Consider the following 7,099-nt stretch of genomic DNA (forward strand, 5'->3'; position numbering starts at 1 on the left):
CTGCATGTGCACGCTCTCTCTCCCTCTCTCAAAGACAGATGTTTAAACTTGAAAAAAAAATAGATAGATGATAGATAAAGTTATCTTGAGACAGATTATGCTGCCTCCATTCTTCCTTTATTGTGAATTACCCTAATCTCTGTTTATTTTTCTGACACTCTCTACTGTGTAGTATGTTCTACAAGTTCACCTGTTCTCTGAGTGTGGGTGGCTTTACCTTTTTTTTTTCTTTAAGTTTATTGATTGAGACAGAGAGAGAGAGAGAGAGAGAGAGAACACACTCGCAGGAGCTGGGGTGGGGTAGAGAAGGGGGTGGGGGAGAGAATCTCAAGCAGACTCTACACCATCAGCCCGGGACTCGATCTCACAAACCTCGAGATCATGACCTGAGCTGAAATCAAGAGTTGGATGCTTAACTGACTGAGCCACCCAGGCACCCCTAATTTTACCTTTTCTATGCAGCTCAATGCATTTTGCTGCACAAAATTTGTCTATATCTCCACTGTCTCAGAAGCTTAAAATCTCCAATGCTCAATAGACTTTAGGGAATACGTTACCATGACAGAGATTAAGAGCTGATATTAAAATTCCTAGCCCAATAATTTTGCTAAACAAGAATTCTCAGATACATAGAAAAAGAAAGCTACTGTATATAATAAGAAAAAAAGTTCAGGAAAGTTAAAACAAAGTGTGAGTGACAATATTGAGGGCAGAGAATTATAGAGGTTCTTTAACAAATGACTACAGCCTTGATACATCCTTTCAGATTCCGTAAGATTTCCTTGCTTCTTTTCCCTCTCTTGAAAGTCTTTGTACACAAAAGATAGTCTTGTCCAAATCAGTATGAATCAGGTTCTGATAATAATAGTAACCTCCATTTATTTTGTACCTAATGTATGCAAAGCTCTATATCAAGTGCTTTATACACATTACCTCATTCAATCATTATAGCTCTTTAGTGTAAATACTTTAATCCCTATACTACCAATTAAACACTCAGAGAGACAATGTGCACACAGATGTTTATTGTAGCATTTATCCATAATAGTGAAAATTTAGAAGCAACTCAAATATCCAACAAAGAAATTTTAAATAAGCTATGATACATCTGCTCGGTAGACTATTTCATAGCCATTAAAGTTTTTATTTTACTTTATTTAAAAAACGATTGTTCAATTATTTTTGAGAGGGAGAGAGAGGGAGGGGCAGAGAGAGAGGGAGACCGAGCATCCCAAGTAGGCTCCACACTGCCAGCTCAGAGCCCAATGCGGGGCTCAAACCCACGACTCTGAGATCTTGACCTGAGCCGAAACAGATTGAGCCACGCAGGTGCTCCGCCGTTAAAAATTTTAATTATGAAAACTGTAATAGCAATTACAAAAAAGAAAAAGAGTTTTTGATATAGAGATAATGTTAAGTTTAAAGACAAATACAAAATAGCAAGGCTACCGTGACTGTAAAAATGCAATTATATATAGTGTGTTCATGAAGAAAAATCTGGCAAGGTACAAATGAAGGCATTGTGAGTAATTTCCCCCTCTGCTTTTTACTAACACTGCAGTCTTGAGGCAGAATTTCTTTTCTGAGAAATCTCAGTTTTTTGTTTGCAAGACTTTTCAGCTGATGGGATGAGGCGCACCAGGTGATGGTTAACCACATCTAGAAAACACCTTCACAGCCACACCCAGATTAGTGTTTGATTAAATAACCAGGTATTCTAGCCCAGCCAAGTTGACACAGGAGGCTAACCGAAACCAATTCCTGTTTTACTTTCCCCCGTTGCAGAGTGGGCTCACCCCAGCCAAACTTCTGTATTCCTCCGAAGTGCTCCCCTTCTTCAGTATCAGCTCATGCTTCCCAATGACCAGTCCCTGCCCTTTTTATTATAAATACAACAAATGCAGGGCGTTTGAAAGCAGAGGGGGAAATTACTCACAATGCCTTCATTTGTACCTTGCCAGATTTTTCTTCATGAACACACTATATATAATTGCATTTTTACAGTCACGGTAGCCTTGCTATTTTGTATTTGCCTCAGCAAGCTGAGTTTCCAGCTTGCTGGCCCATCTACAGATTCCAGACTATCCAGTTCCCGCAATCATGTAAATCAATTCTTTCAGATAAATATATATATATTTATCAGCCTAACTACATCAGTGTTTTCCAGAAAATCAGAATCATTAGGATATATAAGAAAAAATATACATATGTGTATATATATATATGTGTATATATGTGTGTGTATATGTGTATACAATATGTGCATATATGTGTATATGTGTATACAATATATATGTGTGTATATGTATGTGTATATATACACACATATATATGTATATTTATATATATCCTAATGATTCTGTTTTTCTGGAAAACACTGATGTAGTTAGGCTGTTACCTGGGAAAGCAGCAGGTGTCTCTAATGAGTCTCTGCTAAGCAGCATCCCCTTCATGAATTTGCCCCTGTTTCTAGACCTTATAGGCTAAACACTTGGTCCTCACCAAGTCTTAGAGTTGAAAAGATAACACAGTTTGCACAAGCCTAAACCTTAAAACCACAAGGTCAATTGTAGTGGTTTTAAAACAAGGCCACAGATTCTTTCACACTCCTCCCTTCAAAAAAGTGGAGCCTAATCCCCTACCCTTGTGCTGAAAGTGACGGTGGGTGACCTGTGGGTCATAAAAGTCATCGTGGCTTCCTCCTTGCTTTCTCTCTCGAGTGGCTTGCTCTGGGGAACCAGGCACTCAGTTGTGAGGAATACTTGAGCAACTCTGGGTAGAGTGGTAGTTCCTCTGAGGAGGAACAGAGGCCACTGCAGATATGCGAGTGGAGGTTGCTCTGTGGTCAGTCAAGCCTCTAGAACCTTACAGATGAATAGAACTTGTGCTGCCTAAATGTCTATCCCTGGCTTAGCCTAAACCGTAAGAATGAGAAGCATAGGACAAACTTATTCTTAGCAATACAATAGTTCTTTTTCCTGTAATACGCTCATGGCTCATGTTTTTGGTCAAACTTGAGACACTTTATCATTAAAGTGCCTATAAACTTAAATAGGCCCATGTTAATGTGAAAAGAAAAAAGTGACATTCACATTACAGAGTCCAAAGAAGTCTGAAAATGCAGGGAAAGCAGTGTATCTATTGCTTAAAGCCCTTTCTAAGTTTCCTGCAAGTTCCCAGCAGTTAGGCCCTTATGTTTTCATTCCTATGACCATGCCTGGCTCGGAACTCCTCCATCATTATTATTTTTTGTTCCACACTGCATTGATCCGGGCTCTTTCTTGATTTCAGAAAGCAAAAATACAAGCAACAACAGCAGAAATCACTTATAAAAGATTGAGATAACTGAGGGTTTTGCGTCTCAGAAACGCAAATAACTTCAAAGAATCGACCCTTGGGGGTGCCTGGGTGGCTCAGTCGTTTAAGGTCCGACTTCTGGCTCAGGGCATGAGCTCTCTGCCCATCCCCTGCTCATGCTCTCTCTCAAAAACAAATCTAAAAAATGTTTAAAAAACAAAGAATGAACCTTCATTTTTCTTAGAAGTTCTCCCCCTCCCCACTCCGCCCCCTTTGTGAAGTGCACTGGTCCTCAGGAGGTAAGAGGATCAAACTCAGGACACACGCATATCTTCTCTTGCCCTCCCTTCCCGGTGACACTCCAACTGCAATGTTCCCCCTTCATTTAGCAAAGCCTTATAGTTCTGTTCTCTAGGGCTCCTCATTGAACAGAACTCACCCTCCTTAGGTGTTCTTCCCAGCCCAGGGGTGTTAATTCTCTTCATCTTTTCAGTGATCGTTTTTCTAACGTTAAAAACAATTTTTTTTTTTAGTTTATTTATTTATTTTGAGAGAGAAAGAGCAAGCACGGAAGGGGCAGAAGAAGAGGGAGAGAATCCCAAGCAGGCTCCGCATTGTCAGCTCAGAGCCCAATGCAGGGCTTGAACCCATGAACCCATGAGATCATAACCTGAGCCGAAATCAAGAGTCAGCTGCTTAACTGACTGAGCCACACAGGCACCCCACGTTTTATTTTGTTTTTGTTTTAATTTGCATGCTCTTCCAACTGAGGCGGGCTGTGGCCCTGATATTTGTAATGATCTTATGCAAATTAGCCTCCCATCTCCTCCAGAGAATTGTACTGCGAGAGGTTAGAGAACTTGGCCTGAGGCACTGAGCTGATGAGCGGTGGGGCCAGGCAGCAGTTTTGGCTACATCTTCCCTAATATGCCAGCTCAGGTGAGTGAGACACTCAAGGCGTCACTTCATGAATACGGTATCAGAACAAGGGGGGTGGCACTGTAATCAGAACTTTGATGGCACCGGCCTCAGATGGCTCCACCTGTTTATTTCCACAGGAAAGGGTCTCCTAGTAGGAGCTCTGGGATTTGGAGCAGTCTCCGGGCCACCCTTCCGGGTGGTGCTGGGATGGGCACTGTGGGTTGATACATCCCTTCTTCAGGCAGTTTGGATCAGTCTACGTCCTGTCTCTAGTCGTTTAGAAGCTGATCATTCAGGGGGCACCTGGGTTGGGCGTCCGACTTCAGCTCAGGCCATGATCTCACGGTTTGTGAGTCTGAGCCCCGCATCAGGCTCTGTGTTGTCAGCTCGGAGCCTGGAGCCTGCTTCGGATTCTGTGTCTCCTTCTCTCTCTGCCCCTCCCCCTCTTGTGCTCTGTCTCTGTCTCTCAAAAATAAATAAACGTAAAAAAAATCTTTAATTAAAAAAAAGAAGCTGATCATTCAGTTTGATTCTCAAAAGGCAGCTTACACCCTCATTTCCCAGTTCTTGAGGGGCCACCCCGGGGTTACCTCCATCAGCTGTTTCCATGGGTCTGTTTGGACCTGAGCTGGTTGCTTCCAAACAGGCCCTCCCTAGAAAGCCAGTGCTGCACACACCCACCAATGCATGTGGAAGTTGTTCCGTGAAGAAACCTCCAATTGTTAAGGGGGCCTCTCTGAGCGTCAGCTCTGGACAGTGTTCATATTAGAATACTGAGGAAGCAGCCTGAGGACAGGCAATTGGCATACTCATTTTTAATTTTATTTTTTCAATGCTTATTTTTGAGAGACAGAGCGCAAGTGGGGGAGGGGCAGAGAGAGAAGGAGACACAGAATCGGAAGCAGGCTCCAGGCTCCGAGCTGTCAGCCCAGAGCCCGATGCGGGGCTCCAACTCACAAATGTGAGATCATGACCTGAGCTGAAGTCAGAGGCTTAACCGACTGAGCCATCCAGGAGCCCCTGGCATACACATTTTATAAAAGGGAAGACTAACCCTTAGGACTACCCATTTGGTAAACGTCAAGTCAGACGGAATTCTGTTTCCTTGGACACCCAAACACCCCAGACCAAACCTTCCTGACTGTCCCTTTGAGCACACCAGTGAGGCATAGAGTCCTAGCACACATGTGCCCAGATCATTCTAGGTGAAGTAGCCAACCAAGGTCCAGAGAGGCAGAGGCAGCCTGTGTAAAGTCCAACATTTCCCAGGGCACTAAAACCCCAGCCTAGAGCTTGAGAAGACAGTAAGATGGGACTAGAGACATCCCTGAAAAGTGGTCAAGCTAAATAAAGCAGTGTTTGGAGCGCCTGTGCTGACAGCTCAGAGCCTGGAGCCTGCTTCGGATTCTGTGTCTCCTTCTCGCTGCCCCTCCCCCACTCATGCTCTGTCTCTCTGTCTCTCAAAAATGAATAAAGGTTAAAAAAATAAACAGTGTTTCTTTTCTTGTGCTGGAATCAAATAAGTTGGGTTGGCAACTGTGATTATTTAAGGCTGATCAGAAACTATGACTAGTACCATATTATATTTTGATCAAATTTTAACGGGAAAATAATTAACAAATTAGATTTGTTTCATACAATCTTTTAACACATGGCAGCATGGCCCGGGTGGGCTGGCAGGCTGCTCAGATGTGGGTGGCCCACCTAGGGTACCAGGACTTACTGAGGTCACCACAGCACAGAGATGCTCCTCACCACCTCAGGTACTCAGTGCTAATGTGGTCGAGGCACCTTGCTGTGCTAGAGCGGGCAAGCTGGAGCTTTGGGCTCACCACGACCTCAGTGCAAGCCCAGCTCAGAGTCTCACGAGTGGCTAGCCCCGAGCAAGGTGTCTTTAGTTTAGATTTTTTCTGGGCCTCCATTTTCTCACTAATTGAAAACAAATTTTTTTTTAAGGTTTTCATTTTCAGAGACAGAGACAAAGTGTGAGTTGGGGAGGAGCAGAGAGAGGAGACATAGAATCTGAAGCAGAATCCAGGGTCTCAGCTCTCAGCACAGAACCCGATGCAGGGCTCAAACTCAAGGACCACAAGATCACGATGAGCTGAAGTTGGATGCTTAACCAACTGAGCCACCCAGGCGCCCCTCCACTTTCTCACTTATAAAGATAATCCATACCTCACTGGTTTGTTGTGAGGATTAAATTAGTCAATTCATCGGGGCGCCTGGGTGGCTCAGTCGGTTGAGCGACTGACTTCGGCTCAGGTCATGATCTCACGGTTTGTGAGTTCGAGCCCCGCGTCGGGCTCTGTGCGGACAGCTCGGAGCCTGGAGCCTGCTTCTGATTCTGCGTCTCCCTCTCTCTCTGACCCTCCCCGACTCGTGCTCTGTCTCTCTCTGCCTCAGAAATAAATAAACATTAAAAAAAATACATCTAAATTAGCCAATTCATGTAAAATGCTTAGAATGATGTTTGGTACATCGTGTTTAGCATATCATTATTGTTAGATAAAGCCACAGTATTGAAACTCAGAAGAGACTGACATATAAACCAGAGGTCGGTTCATTAATTTGTCGCTAGAAATGCAGCTGACAAGAGGCCTGAAAATCCAACTCTCCAGTCAGTATATGCTCTCCAGGTGAGAAAGGTCACAGAAGCCAAGTCACAAGCCAAGGAATCCAGAGGAAGGTCGAATGGGATGGGGGAATTAGTGGATGAGGGTCTGGGGCCTGTGGTGTCAAGCTATGATGGATGGGGGCACCCAGTGCCTCTTGACGCAAGACCTGCCAAAAAGTCAAGTCGCCAGATAGAGTCTGCCACCTGCCAGCAGGTCTGGGGACCCAGTGACAATGCTGGGTCTCTCATATTCTCTCTTCTCCA

This window comes from Panthera uncia, chromosome C2 (genome assembly GCF_023721935.1).
Source record: "Panthera uncia isolate 11264 chromosome C2, Puncia_PCG_1.0, whole genome shotgun sequence".
In the NCBI taxonomy this organism is placed as follows: Eukaryota; Metazoa; Chordata; class Mammalia; order Carnivora; family Felidae; genus Panthera; species Panthera uncia.